Source organism: Bos taurus, chromosome 11 (genome assembly GCF_002263795.3).
Source record: "Bos taurus isolate L1 Dominette 01449 registration number 42190680 breed Hereford chromosome 11, ARS-UCD2.0, whole genome shotgun sequence".
Lineage (NCBI taxonomy): Eukaryota > Metazoa > Chordata > Mammalia > Artiodactyla > Bovidae > Bos > Bos taurus.
The window spans coordinates 70,051,332-70,071,904 of record NC_037338.1 but is presented as its reverse complement, the minus strand read 5'-3'; the positions used below and the strand labels follow the sequence as shown (position 1 = coordinate 70,071,904).

The 20,573-nt window shown below is 42.9% G+C and overlaps 1 protein-coding gene and 1 long non-coding RNA gene across 2 annotated transcripts in view; both read right to left on the bottom strand.

The window, feature by feature from the left end:
- The window catches only part of ALK (ALK receptor tyrosine kinase), a 732,834-nt gene that overhangs the window by 591,264 nt on the left and 120,997 nt on the right, over positions 1–20,573 (bottom strand). The gene's annotated exons all lie outside the window — the stretch shown is intronic.
- LOC132346519 (uncharacterized) lies at positions 3,730–19,108 on the bottom strand. Its single transcript, XR_009496342.1, has 3 exons — positions 19,024–19,108; positions 17,483–17,674; positions 3,730–3,876 (listed from the first exon to the last, which is right to left on the bottom strand). It is a non-coding gene; the product is annotated as an uncharacterized lncRNA (long non-coding RNA).

Below are 20,573 nucleotides of genomic sequence, written 5' to 3'. Positions count from 1 at the left end.
GCTCTCAATGAGCTGTGTTGTTGCCAGCAAAACGAAGTGGTAATTTGGGCAAATGTCCACGTAATTCAGATCAAAGAAATATGCCATTGTCACAACTCCATTAACCTGAGATTCTGAACAACTTAGCTCATTAGGCAGCAGACTTGGGGCAGAGAGTGGGCCAGAAATGATCCAGCTCACTCAAGCTAGTATTGAAAAGCAGCGTATGGACAAGCAAACCCTTGTTTATTGAATTTAATTGGTTGTTTAACAATCATTAAATGACTAGCAACTTCATTAACTTTTAAAAATAGCAACTGGTTGTTTGCAAGAGTCTACCACCCTTACTATCGTGTTTAGGGTATCCTTCATAGTCAAGTGTGGAAAACTGAATAGAGAGTTTTAACTGTTAAGAGATAAAAATAACACTGGTCCGTCAGGGTGCTGGTCTTCATCTTCTTAACCATTAATTCATATGGCTGTGTATTTGTTCAGATCCATCATGTGGAAATTGTCTTTTTATCCTACTAAGAAAGATAGGACTTCACTTTTCACTTTCATGCATTGGAGAAGGCAACGGCAACCGACTCCAGTGTTCTTGCCTGGAGAATCCCAGGGACGAGGGAGCCTGGTGGGCTGCCGTCTATGAGGTCACACAGAGTCGGACACGACTGAAGTGACTTAGCAGCGGCAGCAAGAAAGGTAAACTGGCTGCACCAGCATTGACTCATAGAGGAAAAAAACATTGTTTCAGGTTGTCTATAGTGAAATGTAGATTTAAGACAGTTATGCAGATAGATAAAGAGATCCCAAGCTTGGAGTTTGGGCAGGCGTGAGGGCAGGGGGCCCAAACCATTGCGTGGATCTGTGCCTCAGTAAATTACACAGCTCTCCATTTCCCTGTTCATCTCCACGGGCTCAGCCTCAGTGTCCCTTGAAGGCAGCATTTTCAGGGAACAAACAACTTAGACTGAGGAAATTAAACTTCCCCAAGCAACAGCGGTAAATAGATAAGTAAGCTGGGAGACATAATATATGTACGCTGAGTATTAGAAGCTGAGTAAGAAACACCAAGTCAATTGTTTTTGAAGACAATTAGACAATACTCAGAGGCAAACCAGGAAAACGAAATCTCTTTTATTTTCTCATTACTGTATTGCAAATGTAAAAGACTGCCTATGTGTGAAGCTAGCAGTTAGAATATTTTCAGAACAATAATCTCATCCTCCAAGAGCTAACTACTGTATTTACAGATGAATTTTTTAAATGAACATTAAGAGTGCATGCCTGCTGTCCTGGCCCCACAGACAGGTGAGTGAGGGTCACAAGCAGCCAGGGCTGTGGCCCCTTCATGCCATTTCATTCCACCTGGAACTAATGAGATTTTAGGAACTAGACAGGGTCTGGTGGGTGTAGGGTATGTATTGGTCCTTGAAGCCCTACATTTGCCCAGCATTCTTTAGGTCACAAAGAACTTTCATACCCTCACCTCATATGCAGCTTGTGACCATGACTAAGAGGTGAGGCAAGTAAAGCCTGGAAGACAGTCTGTATTTGACAGATAAGGCAACAGAAGTTCAGCGAGATCCTCAAGCTGATAATATTAATAACTTCCTTACCTGGAGGTAGGGCTCATGGGTCCCACTGGACCTCTGGTGCTTTCCATTTTCTGGAGGAAGGCCAGCATTGGGTTTAGGGTGCTCACCAGGAGTGGGGGTGCCACTTTAGTCCTACTTTTGATCTTTCAGAATATGCCTACCCTCTCCGATCCTGAGATTCATTACTATAAAATAAGTCAACAATTGTGCCAAGATGACTAATTTTCATGACAACTTTCCCACCACAGAAGGAACATCCAGGCTTGGACAGGGAGCCAGGATGCTTCAGTTGGGTCCAACTCTTTGCAACCCTATGGACTGTAGCCTGCCAGGCTCCTCTGTCCATGGGATTCTCCAGGCAAGAATACTGGAGTGGGTTGCCATGAAGCAAAATGAAGGAATCACAGAAGAAGGTCTCAAGTTAGATGGTGGTAAAAATAACAAGCAGGGGTCTTGAAGGAAAAGATCTTAGGTCCACATTAGATAGTTTTCAGGGAAAACATAAGACACACACACTCCCCTTCATTAAAGAGATCTCAGACAATTCGATCACCTAAAGCATTTTCAGACTTTAAACTTCACTCGGGAGCAATCCTCAGCAAGGATTACAATCTGTGCAGACTGAAGATGACAATTAAAACATTAATTTTCTTAAAAAACCACAAATAGCACTTTGGGTCTTTACGGTGAGTTGTCAGGTGCGACAAAGGGCTCATCTTTCTAATCTCTCCCTTGACAACCTAGAAATATCTGTCACTCTCCTCATGTGGTTACAACAGTGATACAATAAGAAACAAGGGAGGAGATGAATCTCTCCCCAGACTCTCCTCTAGGGAAGCCAAAGGAGGTTGAATGAAAAAGAATGGAAGATAACTGGAGCAGTGTGAGTCTAGTGCTATCGATTCTGCATCTGTCTCAAAACATTACTCACTGGAATGGCAGCAGCCCTCAGGAAGGGAACAGAGGCTTCTTTCCGCCTGGGAGGGCTCCGCACTCAAGTGCCTAAGGCGTGCTGGGAGCAGGAACAGTGTGCAGGGGGGATTCTCAGGGGCTCCATCCTTGGCCTGCTGCCAGGTTCCAGTAATTTGCTATTTAAGTGTCAATAGTTTTTAATTAGCATGTGGGAGTTTTTTTGAAGGTGCAAAGTGCTGGGTGGGTGGTTCAAACAAATATCAGTTTAGTACAGCCAGTAAGCAAGTGAAAGTGGAAGTAGAAACAGTTGATTAAGTGATCATTACGGATAATAGATGGCAGTAATAAAAATCTGGAGTTGAAAGGGAACTAAAGGTTCCTAGCACAGTTTTCCCCAAAGTATAGGATTCATACCACTGTTAGTATCTTAGGATTTTAGATGGGCCAGAAAATGCTGTAGGTGACACAAGGACAAGTTATTAAATACCATTAAATTACATTGTGAGAAAACTACTCCTGCTTCAGTTCTCTTTATCCCTTCTGAGTACCTCAGAACAAAGTCTCAATTGGGTGCTATTATGTCTCTAACACTTACCAAGCTTTTTTTTTTTTTTTTAAGAGGGCTTTATTTATTTATTTGGCTACATGGGGAGGGATTGGGGGCAGGAGGAGAAGGGGACGACAGAGGATGAGATGGCTGGATGGCATCACTGACTCAATGGACATGAGTCTGAGTGAACTCCGGGAGTTGGTGATGGACAGGGAGGCCTGGCGTGCTGCAATTCATGGGGTCACAAAGAGTTGGACACGACTGAGCAACTGAACTGAACTGAACCGAACTGGGTCTTAGTTGCAGCATGCAGGGCCTTTGATCTTCATTGCATCATGCAGGGTGTTTTTTAGTTGCATCAGGTGGGATCTTTTTGTTGTGACATGCAAACTCCTAGCTAGTTCCCTGACCAGGGATCAAATGCGGGCCCCCTGCATTGGGTGTGCGGAGTCCTAGCTACTGGACCACCAGGGAAGCCCTACCATGCTCCCTTTTTAACAAAAAGTGAGCAAGATTCATGTGTAGAAACTTTGATTTGGCCAAAGCATCTAGGCAGAAATCAATCTCACTGCTTGGTTTTCATTTTATCTATTCTTTCAAATATTTTTCATATACTTTACTACAAAGATATAAAGTTTCTTCTTTAAACATAAGTTTATTAAAGTAAAATATTAGTCCATTAAAAATATATTAAGGACATGTTACACAGACAGGACATGGATGATGTGGCACTAATGTGACTGGAGCTTGGAGAACAAGGATGTTGGGCCCAGAGCAGGAATGACTTGCCCACAATGGCATATGTGGTTGATGTCATCCAATCCTGCTGCTTGGCCTCTGTGAAGGAGAGACAAGATGAAAGTCACCTTCGTCCAAGAAGCATGTGGAGCTCAGAGGAGCCACATGACTTTTCTAAAGCTCTGGGTCCCAGGAGTCTCAGCAGGAGTCAGTCTTTCCTTTTTAGGCATACAACCAACAGTCAGCTGATACACTAGGCACGTCACATGGTGGTGACAGAATTAGTCACTTTGCCTCGTTTTCTTTTCCTTTTCCATCATTCTCTTAGATCACTGAGCAATAAGAAGGGAGCTCAAGCCAGGACACCTCTCCAATGGAAAAACAGACACACCATTATCTTACACTCCCTGGTCCATTCTCCAAACCCCCTGCTGTCCTGAATGTGCCACTGTAGGAAGTAGTGGCTGCAAAGAATGGTATAAGTACAGCATAGTGAGACTCTGGAGAGCTAATCGTCACCGCCTTTCTATGTGGCAGCCCAGTGTGGCCAGAATACAAAGTGGAAAGCAAAAGTCCAGCCTCACGCTGCCTGCCATGCATCACATCCATACACAATTGCATCTTGATGGATGCAGCAAACACAACTTTATATATCTGCCACGGCCCCAGTGACCTTTCAGATCCCTGAGTTAAAGGATCCATTATTCATCTTTATGTACAGCTTTCTATGACAGGTCTGCAAGATAAAGCCCAGAGATACTTTGATGAAGTAAATAATTTAGCCCCATCCATAATCACCTGCCATTCTCAAATCCTAAAGCCTTTCCAGGGGTTACTTTACCAAACCAACGAGTCCCTTATTGATGATGCCAGGGAAGCATAAACTTTATGCAGAAGCTTAAGTGCATCCAAGAGCATATGAGTTTTAGAGAAGAATATGGATGAGGGACATGTTCTTATACAAGGATTTGCAAACATAAGCCTAGCACACACATCCATTTCTTAAATAATAGATACTGTTTTCTGGGCACCTACTATGTGCCATGCGTGTTGTACTTGGAACTTTTACACATTATTTTGTTTAATCTTCCAAATAGCCTTGCAAAGTGACTGTTGGTATCTCTATTATACAGAGAGTCAGAAGTCAGTTAAGTATCTTATAAATGTCACCTCCCTGGCAAGTAGCAAGGCAGCAAGATTTTTAAAATTTTCCCTGGAACAAGAAAGCATATGAAAGAATGAATGGGTGCACGGCAGAATGTGAATGATACTTGGTCTGACTCCATCCATATTCATAGGCTTCATGGGGCTTTCAGTGTGTCTTCTGCTGCCCTGTCCTGAATTCAAATGATTACTTCCCAGAGATATACAAAAGGCCAGACAATTCCTGAGAGCAACCAGGATTGGCCAGCTGGTTTGTGAAGAGAGCAACAAGGTAACTGCCAGATAGTCCAGCCTGATGGGAAAGGACCAGTCTATCTGCAACCAGTGTCTACTACTTGGACTTGTATCTTCCTGTGGCTTTGGAATCCTCCCAAGTCATTGATTGGAAGAGCTTGACGAGCCCATGGATTTCCTGTTCCAATTTACTCATTACAACTGAGTCTAATGAATATAAATGGACAAAACTTGAAAGGTAATACAGATGAAGAGCAATGATGTCAAGATGGTGGTGTTTTGAGTACAGTTTCTCCTTTTACGATTTAAAAAAGATTCATCATTAAAAAAATAATGGGCATGCAGTCATATTGTTCGACAGTGTCAAGGAGATAAAGACTGAGAAAAGACCACTGGGTTTTGTAGTTGGGGATAAGTTGTGTTGAACGGCTTCAGAGAATAATGAGAAGAGTTAGAAAACAGGTTCTCTCCTCAGTTTTGACATTGACCTGGCAACCTATGCAAGGCATTTGATAACACTGTGAGCTTTCTGAGCTTCAGATCCTACGCTGATAAAATGGCAGTCACAATGCCTATCCTACTGCTCAGGCCTTATATTAAGGGTCTGTTATGGACTGAATTTTACTCCCCCAGAAGGTATAGGTTGAAGCCCTAATAGAAATTAATGGAACGGGGCCTGTAGGGTGAGTACCATACAGATAATAAAGATGAGGTCAAACTGGTCCTGACTTGAAGATGTTTGCTGTCTTGCCAGGGAAACAAGACTTATTTGTGACAAAAGCAAAGTGTGACACTCTCTTAAGAGGTAATAAACTTCATGATATTTTTAGATTGGAAGGCATTATTTCTAGATGAAGATGCAACCAGGAAAGACTTCCAAGGGGAAGTGATGGAGGACGGACAAGCATCCCAGTAAATGCGGCTGATTCTGGGCACAGCACGTTCATGCCTTCCTCCAGCCAGCACATGCTGAGCACCGACTACATTTCCACACTGCCAGATGTCAAAGGAGATACAAAGATGTCTCTTCTGTGGGCCCCCACCCTCTGATGGTGTGCTCCTTCTTATATTTAGGTGAAGGTACCATTATCCCTTTCAGTCTGGCCAGCAAGCTTCAAAAAAAGAGCACAGCAGAGATGTCACAAGCTAGAATCTCTGGCACTAAAGACAGAGGTGTAAGAGGAATTAGGGAGTAAATGGAGGAGGAGGAAAGCAGGCTAAGGAAATAAACCCATCGAGAACTCAAGGCTGAATACACATTCTTGTTACATCACAAATGGGAGGAAAGGTCTCCCTCAAGACGGTGTATTGAATTCATTACTTAGATTAAAAAAAAAAAAAAAAGCATAAATATCAACCTCCTAGAACTTGCAGAGCTATGGTTTTATGTCTCCTCCAAAACTGGGAGGTCCTGTTTAATGTTCCATTATAGTTTGACAACATGTTACCTAGACCAATGCTGCTGAACTCTACAGCACACCCTTGTAAGCCACACCTGCCCTGCCAGCCCTGAGCCCCCATCTAAACTACCTGAGCATGTTCTCTCTGCAGAATCCTTTAATCCATAATTGTGTGGCAAATAGCTGTTACCCTGCCAGTCTCATAAGCAGCTGCCTGGGAAACCTCCTTCTATAACTCATACCAAGAACTAATAGAACTTTAGTGAACTGAAATTCTATTAAGTCTGTGGCTGTCATGGCTGAAAGAAACTTAAGGAGAGGAAGAAAGGATAAGTTAATGCTTCTGTAACATCTTTTAAGCCTCTCTTCACAAGTCTGAGCTGAATCTCCCCTCCCGGTGGTGCGAGGGAGGAAGAGACATGCAGCTGACCTCCTCGGGAGAGGGAGCAAGGTTCTGGGTTATGGAAAAAGAAAATGAAACAACACGGAACACTTCAGTATCTGTCCAGTGTGGCTCTGAACACCCTAGACAGGTGAACTGAGCAGTAAAAGAGGTGGGAGTGCTACTGTTACCTCATTTTACGGAAGAGGCACTGGGGCTTAGGAAGGCTAAGTAACTTACTCATGTCACACTGTTCTTAATGTAAGTGCTGGAGCTGTGGTTCAGCAGTGCTCTTCCCGGGCCCTTGGGAAGATAGATCACACCCGTTCTCCAACCCTGCACCTCACCTTTGCTCAGGGGTTAAGAGTCAGACATACCTTAGCCCCAATCCTGGGTCTGCCTTATTAACTGTATGAACTTGAGCAGATTATTTAACTTCTCTGAACCTCAGTTTCCTCCTCTGTGAAACGGGACTAATACCTATGTCATAGGACTGGTGTGAGAATTACATGCAATTAAGTGCACATAACAGAGCCTGGCAACTGGTAAGCTGTCAATGCAGGGAAATATTAGTGGCAGTGGTTAGTGGTGGTGGTTACGTCCAGGAACCACAGAATTTCAAGTCTTAGAGACCCTCTGATCCAACCTGGAATGAATGAAAACATAATACATGAGCAGATCCAGCTGTACTATAACATACTTTCTGGCATGTTGCAGGCTATAAGCAGAGAACCATAAAAATCTAGAGTACTTTGTAAACTGTGTCTAGAACCAAAGATATTTTTGGCACAGCAGTTCTCTGTCACAATAATTAGGTGACTTTGGATAAGTAACTTAGGCTTCTTTAGCCTTTATTTTATTCTCTATCAAATGTGGATGATAATAGCCAATCTGCAGTGCCATGAGGATGTCAAACTTTGTACATTATTTAACATAGTACCTACATTTCTTTATAAAGTCACCACTAAATCCCACTTAAGTGTGTACTTTAAAAAAAGAAGTGCATAGCAAACACTTTCTGACCTCCAAAACATGTTCAAAAGTTTCTCTCCCTCCCAAGGCTAGGGCCTTTGGTATCAGTCACATGAATGTGGTCACTGCATCCAATATCTCACACTGGTAGTCAACGTTGCATCCTGCCCCCAAAGTCTTGCTTATCCTACAGTCTTCTGTGTCATTTCGGAGACAACGGCACCCCACTCCAGTACTCTTGACTGGAAAATCCCATGGATGGAGGAGCCTGGTAGGCTGCAGTCCATGGGGTCGCTAAGAGTCGGACACGACTGAGTGACTTCACTTTCACTTTTCACTTTCATGCATTGGAGAAGGAGACGGCAACCCACTCCAGTGTTCTTGCCTGGAGAATCCCAGGGACGGGGGAGCCTGGTGGCTGCCGTCTATGGGGTCACACAGTGTCGGACACGACTGAAGTGACTTAGCATATCATAGCATTTGTGTCATTTTAATTTGTTTTTATTTATATCACTTGTCAACACTTAAAAGCAGAGTCTTCATTTATGGCTCCAGATGCCCATAGGGCAAGAATCTACCTAAGCCTGATCTCTTTAATTGAAGTCAGCTTGTCCTATTTTATTTGGCTGAGCTGTTTTCACTCTTTCATTGCATAATCACCCACACCTATAGGCATTTAAATTTGTGACCCCATTGGATTCAATTAAAATTTTCTATGTTACTACAGATCTTCCTAATTTACTTAAAAAGGAGGAGGTAGGGGCTGTTCATTCAAGTCTTTGAGTGACCCCAGTACTCTTGGTCCACCATCCATCTAATGTAAACAGATCTCTTTATGGGGACCACGGAGGCAAGGGAGGCACCTGGATGCTGCACTGGCCCCTTCCTGGGCTGGTCGTGCTCTGAGAGAGGAGAGGTTTGCTCTTGGAAGCTTTCTGCTGTTAGACTGTGAAGAGGTCTTTCTTATGGGATTCAGAGAGGAGGCCGTGCCGACTTGCATAGAATCAACAGCTTTAATGAATAATATTAAGGTGGCAGTGTCATCATTAATTCATGAAACAAGGATGTAATTAAAGACTGAAGGAACAGGGTGTGGGAGTGGGTTAGTCCTGTGCCTCCCTCCCACCTCCTACCCATCCCCCTCCCCCCAACTTTTGTTTCCTGACACAATCCTGAAAGACTATCCGATGATGAGCCTCTGAGGCGCCCACACACACTCTTTCTCCTGGGATTATGCTGAAACAGCCTGAGGAGTCCACAAAAGTTTAATTGTCAGCCTGATCTTAAAGCATGATCAAAAATTTGAAAGAAGGCAAACAGCTTTAACCACACTGTACAGAAGAATAGAGAGATCACAGATTGGGAAGTACAGAAAGTGGATTAACACTGCACAGCCAACGATATGTGTGTATCTGGACAGACCCTACCTCTTTAGGGATGGAAGCAGCAGTGAAAACTGTTACTTATCTCTTCAACAAACACATATCATGAGTTTGTTGTGATTACTGTAGACTCTTTGAAAATATAAATCATTCTTAACACATGGCCCAGGTCTACTAGTGAAGGAAACATGACAAATCCATGTGAAATGTTAAGTAACAGATTCCTTCATTTGCAAACAGGCAAAGTAGGGCCATTTGCAGACAGACAAGTTCCCCTGTGTTGGCTGGGTGGCTCTGAGCAATCCTATTCCTTTCTCTAAACCTGCTTCCTCTTTTCCGGAGAAGATAAAAATTAATCCCTGCCTCTTAGCATTGTTAGATCATGATAGCAACATTATCAGGAATTACTTTATAAATAACAGTGTCCTGATCCAATTTTTCCAGTAGTCATGTATGGATGTGAGAGCTGGACTGTAAAGAAAGCTGAGCGCTGAAAAATTGATGCTTTTGAACTGTGGTGTTGGAGAAGACTCTTGAGAGTCCCTTAGACTACAAGGAAATCCAATCAGTCCATCCTAAAAGAAATTAGTACCAAATATTCATTGGAAGGACTGATGCTGAAGCTGAAACTCCAATACTCTGGCCACCTGATGCCAAGAACTGACTCATCGGAAAAGACCCCGATGCTGGGAAAGACTGAGGGCGGGAGGAGAAGGGGACGATAGAGGATGAGATGGTTGGATGGCATCACTAACTCAATGAACATGCGTTTGAGTAAACTCAGGGAGTTGGTGATGGACAGGGAAGGCTGGCATGCTGCAGTCCATGCAGCTGCACACAGCTGGACACGACTGAGTGACTGAACTGAACTGAATCCAATATAGCTTATTCTTATTATTAGTGATACCAAGTATGGACCCAAACAACCTGCTTAACACATGAGCATGTAAGATTAAGCAAGAAAGTGTATTCTAAAAGTGATTACTAATCACATCCTATTAAAAAAGATGTCACAAGAAAACAAGCAGAAGGAAAGACACCGAAATGAAGAGCCCTGAGTTCCAAAGAGGGAGGCTGGCCGGTGTCAGAAGAAAAACCAGGGCTGCAGGGTTGGTCCCTGGGGTTTGGGGCCAGTGTTCTACCAGCCAACTCTGAGACCTCGAGCAACTGGCTGAGTCCCTCTGTGCCTCTGATTTCTCATCTGTAAAATTAGGTTATTTGGATTTAATTATCTGCACAGCTCCTCCCAGCTTGACAGGCTGTGATCTATGGTCTATGAGGGGCTAGGCCTTGAAAGCTGAATCAGATTTTAGTAGAGGAGTGGGAGCTCATGAATAAAGACTCAGGGACAGAGACAGGAATATACAAGAGAAAGAGAGTTAAAAAAAAAAAAAAGCTGATATTTATTGACTGCCTACTCTGTTGCTGTTGTTCAGTCACTAAGTTGGGTCCGACCCTTTGCAATCCCAAGGACTGCAGCATGCCAGGCTTTCCTGTCCTTCACTATTTCCTGGAGTTTGCTCAAACTCATGTCCATTGAATCGTTGATGTCATCCAACCATCTCATCCTCTGTTGCCCCCTTCTCCCCCTCCCTCAATCTTTCCCAGCATCAGGGTCTTTTCCAATGAGTTGGCTCTTTGAATCAGGTGGCCAAAGTATTGGAACTTCAGCTTCAGCACCAGTCCTTCCAATGAAAATTTAGGGCTGATTTCCTTTAGGATTGACTGGTTTGATCTAGCAGTCCAAGGGATTCTCAAGCATCATTTGTGCACTTATGCTAAGTTGCTTTAGTCATGTCCAACTCTGTGCAACCCTATGGACTGTAGCCTAACAGGCTGCTCTGTTTATGGGATTCTCCAAGCAAGAATACTGGAGTGGGTTGCCATGCCCTCCTTCAAGGGATCTTCCTGACCCAGGATCGAACCCACATCTCTTAAGTCTCCTACACTGGCAGGTGGGTTCTTTACCACTAGCACCACCTGAGAAGTCCCCAAGAGTCTTCTCCAAGTGCCACAATTCAAAAACATCCATTCTTTGGTGCTCAGCCTTCTCTATGATCTAATTCTCATATCCATACATGACTACTGGAAAAACTATAGCCTTGACTGTACAGACCCTTGTCAGCAAAGTAATGTCTCTGTTTTTTAATATGCTGTCTAGATTAGTCATAGCTTTTCTTCCAAGAAACAAGTGTCTTAATTTTATGGCTGCAGTCACCATCTACAGTGATTCTGGAGTCTAAGAAAGTAAAGTCTGTCACTGTTTCCATTTTTTCCCATTCTATTTGCCATGAAGTGATGGGACTGGATGCCATGACCGTAGTTTTTTGAATCTTGAGTTTTAAGCCAGTTTTTTAACTCCCCTCTTTCACCCTCATCAAGAGGCTCTTTAGTTCCTCCTCACTTTTTACCATTAGGGTGGTATCATCTGCATATCTGAGGTTTCTGATATTTCTCCTGGAAATCTTGATTCCGGCTTGTGATTCATCCAGCCCAGCATTTTGTATAATGTACTCTGCATATAAGTTAAATAAGCAGGATGACAACATACAGCCTTGACATACCCCCTTCCCAATTTTGAATCAGTCTGCTGTTCCATGGCTGGTTCTAACCTGTTGCTTCTGGTCTTGCATAGAGGTTTCTCAGGAGGCAGGTAAGGTGGTCTGGTATTTCCACCTCTTTAAGAATTTTCCACAGTTTATTATGATCCACGCAGTCAAAGGCTTTAGTGTAGTCAATGAAGCAGAAGCAGATGTTTTTCTGGAATTCTTTTGCTTTTTCTATGATCCAGTGGATGTTGGCAATTTGATCTCTGGTTCCTCTGTCTTTTCTGAATCCATCTTGCACATTTGGAAGTTCTCAGTTCATGAACTGCTGACACTTACCTTGAAGGATTTTGAGCATTACCTTGCTTGCATGTGAAATGAACACAATTTTATGGCAGTTTGAACATTCTTTGGCATTGCCTTTCTTTGGGATTGGAAGGAAAATGGAATTTTTTCAGTCCTGTGGCCACTGCTGAGTTTTCCAAATTTGCTGGCATATTGAGTGACGCACTTTAACAGCATCATCTTTTAGGAGTTGAAATAGCTCAGCTGGAATTCCATCACCTCCACTAGCTTTGTTCATAGTGATGCTTCCTAAGGCCCACTTGACTTCACTCCAGGATGTCTGACTCTATGTGAGTGACCACACCATTGTGGTTATCTGGGTCATTAAGACCTTTTTTTGTACAGTTCTGTGTATTCTTGCCACCGTTTCTTAATCTCTTGTCCTTCTATTAGGTCGTTGCTGTTTCTGTCCTTTATTATGCCCATCTTTATATGAAAAGTTCCCTTGGTATCTCCAGTTTTCTTGAAGAGGTCTCTCATCTTTACCATTCTTTGTTTGCATCATTTTAAGTGCTTTCTGTGTATTAACTCATTGAATCCTCATAAGAACCTTATAAAGTGGAAAAATTATCCTCCCTCTTTTATAGGGAGCAAGATGGAGCCACAGGGAGGTAAGCAGTAATTTTCCCAAGGTCACACAGCCTGGCAGAGTAAGGCCTAGGATTTGAGGCAGGATAAGACACTATTTGAATGCAGAATTTCAAAGAATAGCAAGGAGAAATAAGAAAGTTTTCCTCAGCAATCAATGCAAAGATATAGAGGAAAACAATAGAATGGGAAAGACTAGAGATTGCTTCAAGAAAATTGGAGATACCAAGGGAAAATTTCATGAGAAGATGAGCACAATAAAGGACAGAAATGGTATGGACCTAACAGAAGCAGAAGATATTAAGAAGAGGTGGCAAGAATACACAGAAGAACTATACAAAAACGATCTTCATGACCCAGATAATCACAATGGTGTGATCACGCACCTAGAGCCAGATATCTTGGAATGTGAAGTCAAGTGGGCCTTAGGAAGCATCACTCCGAACAAAGCTAGTGGAGGTGATGGAATTCCAGTTGAGCTATTTCAAATCCTAAACAATGATGCTGTTCAAGTGTTGCACTCAATATGCCAGCAAATTTGGAAAACTCAGCAGTAGCCACAGGACTGGAAAAAATCAGTTTTCATTCCAATCCCAAAGAAGGGCAATGCCAAAGAATGTTCAAACTACTGCACAATTGCACTCATCTCACACACTAGCAAAGTAATGCTCAAAATTCTCCAAGCCAGGCTTCAACAGTATGTGAATCACGAACTTACAGATATTCAAGCTGGATTTAGAAAAAGCAGAGGAACCAGAGATCAAATTGCCAACATCTGTTGGATCATAGAAAAAGCAAGAGAATTACAGAAAAACATCTATTTCTGGTTTATTGATTAAGCCAAAGCCTTTGACTGTGTAGATGACAACAAACTGCAGAAAATACTTCAAGAGATGGGAATACCATACCTCCTGACCTGCCTCCTGAGAAATCTGTACGCAGGTCAAGAAGCAACAGTCAGAACTGGACATGCAAAAACAGACTGTTTCCAAATTGGGAAAGGAGTACATCAAGGCTGTATACTGTCTCCCTGCTTATTTATCTTATATGCAGAACACATCATGCAAAATGCCAGGCTGGATAAAACACAAGCTGAAATCAAGATTGCCAGGAGAAATATCAATAACCTCAGATACGCAGATGACACCACCCTTATGGCAGAAAGCGAAGAGGAACTGAAGAGCCTCTTGATGAAAGTGAATGAGAAGAGTGAAAAAGTTGTCTTAAAACTCAACATTCAGAAAACTAAGATCATGGCATCCGGTCCCATCACTTCAAGGCAAATAGATGGGGAAACAAAAATGAAAACAGTGACAGACTTTATTTTCTTGTGCTCCCAAATCACTGCAGATGGTGACTGCAGCCATGAAATTAAAAGACACTTTCTCCTTGGAAGAAAAGCTATGACCAACCTAGACAGCATATTAAAAAGCAGAGACATTACTTTGCAGACAAAGGTCCATCTAGTCAGAGCTATGGTTTTTCCAGTAGTCATGTATGGATGTGAGAGTTGGACTATAAAAAAAGCTGTCAAAGAATTGATGCTTTTGAACTGTGGTGTTGGAGAAGACTCTTGTGAGTCCCTTGGACTGCAATCCAAGGGATTCTATCTTAAAGGAAATCATTCCTGAATATTCACTGGAAGGACTGATGCTGAAGCTGAAGCTCCATACTTTGGCCACCTGATGTGAAGAACTGACTCATTGGAAAAGACCCTGATGCTGGGAAAGATTGAAGGCAGGAGGAGAATGGGATAACAGAGGATGAGGTGGTGGTTGGATGGCATCATCGACTCGATGGACATGAGTTTTAGCAAGCTCTAGGAGTTGGTGATGGACAGGGAAGCCTGGTGTGCTGCAGTCCATGGGGTCGCAAAGAGTCGGACACGACTGAACGACTGAACTGAACTAAACTGATGACCCCAGAGCCTACACACTCAGCAACAAGCCACTAGAATAAATCATAGGTCACACAGCATGAATCTGGTGAGGGGACGAGCTGTGAGATGAATACTCAATGTGACCGCAAGATGGTATCTTTTCTAGGGATCTTTTCTGCTCCTCTTAGTAACAAGGCCAGATCATGTATTCTGCCACTACTCTGTCCAGCCAACCACTCTGTCCCTGCAGAGTGAACTATGAGGCCAGAAAAAGTAAAGCCTTTTAAGTGGAGAGTCAGAATAAAAAGAGTGTTTTGATGTTATCTGCCCAAACTCAGTTCACCTACTGTGGAAGCCTAGCTTGAAGACTTTGAGCATCATCTCGCTAGCATGTGAAAAGAGCACAATTGTACTGTAGTTTGAACATTCTTTAACATTACCTTTCTTTGGGATTGGAATGAAAACTGACCTTGTTTTACTGACTTGAACACAGAGGCCCAGGGAACTTAAATGTCTTTCTTAGGATTTCACTCGTTCATTCATACTAAGCATCTAATAAGTGTCTTGTATTGTACAAGGTCATGAAGGTATAGGGCTGAGCTAAACACAGATTAAACAAGAAGCAAGGCTTCTAATGGGGAAATGGCGGGGATGTTGGGAACTTGGAGCTAACGAACTTAACTCAAGCCAGGGGACACCTTCTACAGGGAGTTAAATTTAAGCTGAGCTCTTAAGAGTGAGTTATTTAATTATAGATAGAAAGCGAGGAATGAAGCTAGAAACGAGGTGCCCATGGACAGTTCTCCTCAGGCTTTGTGTTAGAAAGATAAGGACTTGTTTCTTCCCAACATCTAGTATTTCTCTGCAGAGAACGAAAGTGCATACAGGCACCCGCGTGGCACACCAAACTCCACTGTGCAAGAAGCAGAAGTAAGATTTATTATTCCTCTTATTATCTCCTATTACTGTTTGCTTCCATTTGTCCAGGGCTTTGAATTTGTAGAACAGATAGGAGTTCGGATGTGACCTGGATTATACAAACACCTGCATGGATGTCACCACTCTTTTGTCTCTTCAAGAAAAATTACTGCAAGTGTGTGTATTTGAACCCACTTGGCCATTATACCATTTGAGCTTTCTCCTTTTCCATGGCCTATTTTTAGATTCCTTCTCCTGTTTTCTGAGCCCTATTAGAATAAGGTTTTCATTTTAATCACGCACTCTGGGCAGGCCAAATTTAGGCATAATGAAAACAAAAAGTGTTATGCAAAATGAGGCGTTAGAGAAAGCCCAGCCTGGTACGTGCACTGCATCCCCAACGTGTGCTGGCCAGAACAGTGCACAGGCTTTCCAGCCTGGGACCTGCTGTTCTCCCCCAAAGCAAGGCAGCCCATTAATGCTCTGCTCCAAGAATATTCTGTTGCATAAGAAATGCAGCTCTGAGCCACTCTGTTCCTAACCCCTTCAGCAGCTCCAGAGCAGATAAAGGGTTTAATAATGCCTGGCCCAGCATAGGGCAGCCCTCATCTTAGGGACCCTGTGCCACAGCTTCTAACGAAAGAAATAAGTCTATTCTTGTCCCAGGCTGCAGATTTATCCCTAAGGAATTGGTTCTATATCCTAGCTGCACATGACAGTCACCTGGAGTGCTTCTAAAAATATTGTTTCCCCAGGAAGACACCCCAGACTAAGTGAATCAGAATCTCTACAGGTGGAACATTGGCAGAATTGTTTTCATTTCTGTTTTCTTTAATATCTCCCTCCTCCACTCCACCCCTGTGATTCTGAAGTCCAGATTTGGTGAAGAACCTTTATCCCAAAGGAACTGAGAAAGGGAAGGGACATCTTGTCACTCAAAATGTTCCCACCCTCTCTAGCCCCTATCAGCATTGCCTGGGAATCTGTTAAAAACGCAGAATCTCAGCTTCCAGCTGACTTACTGCATCAGAATCTGCATTTTAACAGATTTCCCAAGACTCTAAGAGATGCATACTCACATTACAAATCCAGAAACATTACCTTCTTCCCTTGTTCTTGTTGTTTTCATTCAAGGCTATATGTAAAACCACTAGGACTTTTATGTAAGAGCCCAGATTCAGCAACCAAATGCTGTTGGGCTCAAAACCATTCTGCTGCTTACTTGACTTTGGATATATTATATGCCCTCTTTTTGTTTCAGTTTCCTCGTCTGTAAATGAATTACAGCATTTATTTCAGAGAATTACTGAGTGAAGAAAATTAGTTAACACTTTAAAACAGTGCCTGGTTCATTTTAAGTGTTCTCTTGGAGAAGGCACTGGCACCCCACTCCAGTACTCTTGCCTGGAAAATCCCATGGGTGGAGGACCCTGGTGGGCTGCAGTCCATGGGGTTGCTAAGAGTTGGACACAACTGAGTGACTTCACTTTCATGCATTGGAGAAGGAAATGGAAACCCACTCCAGTGTTCTTGCCTGGAGAATCCCAGGAACGGAGGAGCCTAGTGGGCTGCCATCTATGGGGTCTCACAGAGTCGGACACCAACTGAAGCAACTTAGCAGCAGCAGCAGCGCATTATCAGTTATTACCATGACAGGGATGACTGGGTGAAGTCCTAGACTCCCACCCGCTCTGATGTTTTCACATCCCCCTATTGTATACAGAAAAATTCACTGCCATGCCACATTGGTGTTACCACTTGATTGGCAGCACTTATGTCAAGGTGTTAGGAAAGGGTTAAACAAGTCAGTGCAGCATGAGGATGTATGTACCTTTGTTCTTTTTTAATAATTATTATCATTTTTATTATAGTATAGCTGATTTACAACACTATACCTTTGTTCTCTTTTGCTAAAAGAACATTCACTCTGAGAGGTAGAGTCTCCACAGTCAGCCGGGCACAGAAAGATGTTACCAGAAGTGACGGCTTGCTCTACATCATCCACGTCCCTGGTCCATGATGTTAACTCAGTGGGCCACAACGCAATGTGTCTTTCTTGGGGTTGGTGAAGAACAAAAAATTTCTTACTACAGAGAAGGAATAGAAAATTCCAATGCCCACATTCACTTGGCATGAAGATAGAAAACATCTGCCCCTAAGATTGAGATGCCTTGAGTAACAGGCTGTTCACAAGTTCTGTAACACTCCTCTTTTCAAGAGATGGAGTTTAGTTCCTCTCTCCTTGAAAGTGAGCAGGAATTAGCAACTCACTTCTTTTCCTTTTTCTTTTTTAGCAACTCATTTTGAATGAATAGAATGTGGTGGAAGTGATAGCATATGACTCTACCACATCATGAGCTCAGTCAAGTAGCCCTACTCAGAGGTATGCATATGGAGTGACTGAAGCCAAAAATGAGCCATCGTGGAAGCAGATCCCCCAGCCCCAGTCAAACTTATGGATAACTGTAGCCTTGACCAACAACCTCAGGAGAGACCCTGAGCCTGAACCATCCAGCTAAGCCACTGCTGGACAACTGACCCACAAAAAAAAAAAACTGTGATATAATAAACATATCATATGTGGCACCAGGTAGAGACCATCTTATGTTTTTCTACCCAGTGGTGCCAGATCATGAGAGTAATGGAAGGTACTCACCCTGGCCCCACCTTCTGCCCTCTCCCACCCTATTTGGTTTTCATTTTCTCTGTTACTGCACCCTTCTCCTTAAGAATCTACCTCTTGGGAAGACTGGGAGGACTAGCAGTAATCTGGATAAATTTATCTTGCATGGGAGATAAAAGTAAAGAAACTCTGAACTTAGGACCCTGGGGCTTCTCACTAAGAAATTCTGATCCCTGAATTTCCTCAGTCCTCTTTCCTTGAAAGAGCCAAGACTAGCCCCTACAAATGAGAATGAAAAGGAAGTAATCATCACCCCCAGTCTTGGCCACCCAATCCTGATCAAGTACATCTGGAAGAGTCTTGGGGAGTTGTTACTCCAGACCACTCAGGTCTTGACATCATCCCAGCACTAATGGGAAGATCTCTGGAATGCATCTTACAAACTGAACTGTCCTGATCTCCCTCTGTTGTTACCAGTCCTCAGACCTTGGGGAGCAGAGAGAAACTCAGTCTCCTGTTGTCAGCCAGATTAAGTTCTAGCAAAGGAAAATCAATCTTGTCTGAACTGCCCCCGCCCCAAAGATGAGCACAGGCAGGGAATGTGAGGGCTAATGGGTCACTCCAAAGTGACTATCCTCCATGTTCTCCTGACATTCCTCATGGTCTATTAGTAAGCAAAAGAATCTCAGAAAGCTTCTCAGTCCTTATTTGCTAAGCTTATAAACCTTAAATTGTGTCTTCTTTACACTGTCCTTTTCCCTAAGGAGCCCAAAGGCTCTTATGCACATTTTCATAGTAATCCAGTAAAGTCACCTCTCAGACCCTGGATGCCTCCTGATTCAGTCAAGGGAGGAATCAAAGCACAGGAAGGTGAGTGGTTACAAGGCTCCCCACTGCCCAAGAAGTAGATTCGGAATTCCATCTGAATTCTGAGTTCTGAATTCTGAAATCCACCAGAATTTTGAACCACTACCCAGAATCTGTTGGCAGTATACAGGACCTGCCAACGGTACTACAGTGCCATAGCAGTTAGGCAAAGGGAAGACAAAGGCAGAACCAGCTCTCAGCTAGGGGAGGGCAGAGGAAATGAGAAACTGACATAGCTGAATCTGAACTATATTGGCTAGGGGTACCATCCTGGCCTAATGAGTAGCTAAAAGTCATGTGCTGTTGGCTCAAGAACTGGCTCATTTCTTCCTGACTGGTGTCCAGCTGTTCTCTAGGACTAGGCAATTTGTGAAAACTGGCCTGGAGGAAGTCCCTTTACCTCTCTGATCCTCAGCAATGTTCCTCACTCATAAAATGACAAAGAAATTCCTCCCAGCTCTAAAGTTCTAAGAGTTGACAAATATGAAAATTTGAGAGATATATCAAGGGATATAGGATTATCAGAACAGGTAGCAGAAGACCTTGATTCTAGTCTTGGCCCATTAGCTGTTGTCTGATGTTGAGTGAATCATCTGACTTGGTTTCCTTACCTATATAATGAGATGGTTAGCTATATTCTCCCTGAGGTTCCTTCCAGTTTGGCATCTATCTCCAAATTCAATGACTGTATGTGGAAGGAGCTACAGTAGAGAAAGTTTTCTCCAGACATTGACTCTTCTTTGTTTCATCTCTTCATCTGTCCATCCATTAATTCATCACATACGTACTGAGTGACTATCATATGGCCACGTTCTCTACTAGTCACTGGTAACAACAATGAGAAAGATGGGCATGGTTCAGTCCATGTGCTAATTACATTTGAGAAGGAGAAGCACAGAACTAAATATCACAATGAGCTTGTGAAGAGCCAGAGGAATAAGGGACCTTGGTACTTCAAGGAATGTGAAGCAATAGGATTGTACAATGAAGTGCAAGGCAGGGAATGGTGGCAGTTGAAGCTAAAGAGCTGGCAGGAGCCAGATCTGAAGGACCATATACTCCAGCTTAAAGATCATTTTTGTGTAAAAGAATTCTAGTAGAGATCACTGGGTGATTTTAATCATGATTATAATGGAAATAGGTTTTTATCTTGAAAAGATAATTTTATGTTTAAATTTTTTAAGATCACTATTGTGTACCAGGATTGACTAGATGAAAATGAGGCCAATGAATGGTTCAGGCAGGAGATGATTTGAACTTGGACTAGGAAGGAGATGAAGAAACATGGAAGCATCTGACAAATAGTTACAAGCTAGAAATCAAAACAACAAAAAAAGCAGTTAGATGTGGAGGTGGTGGAGCTTAAAAGACAGTGATTAAAAGGAAGATGTTCGGGAGGCTGAGAAATCATTTCTAAGGATGCCTGGTGATCCATAGCTTGCTTTTGTGACTCAGTGAATGCTAAATCAAACAAAATAGATTTTCTTCACACAGCT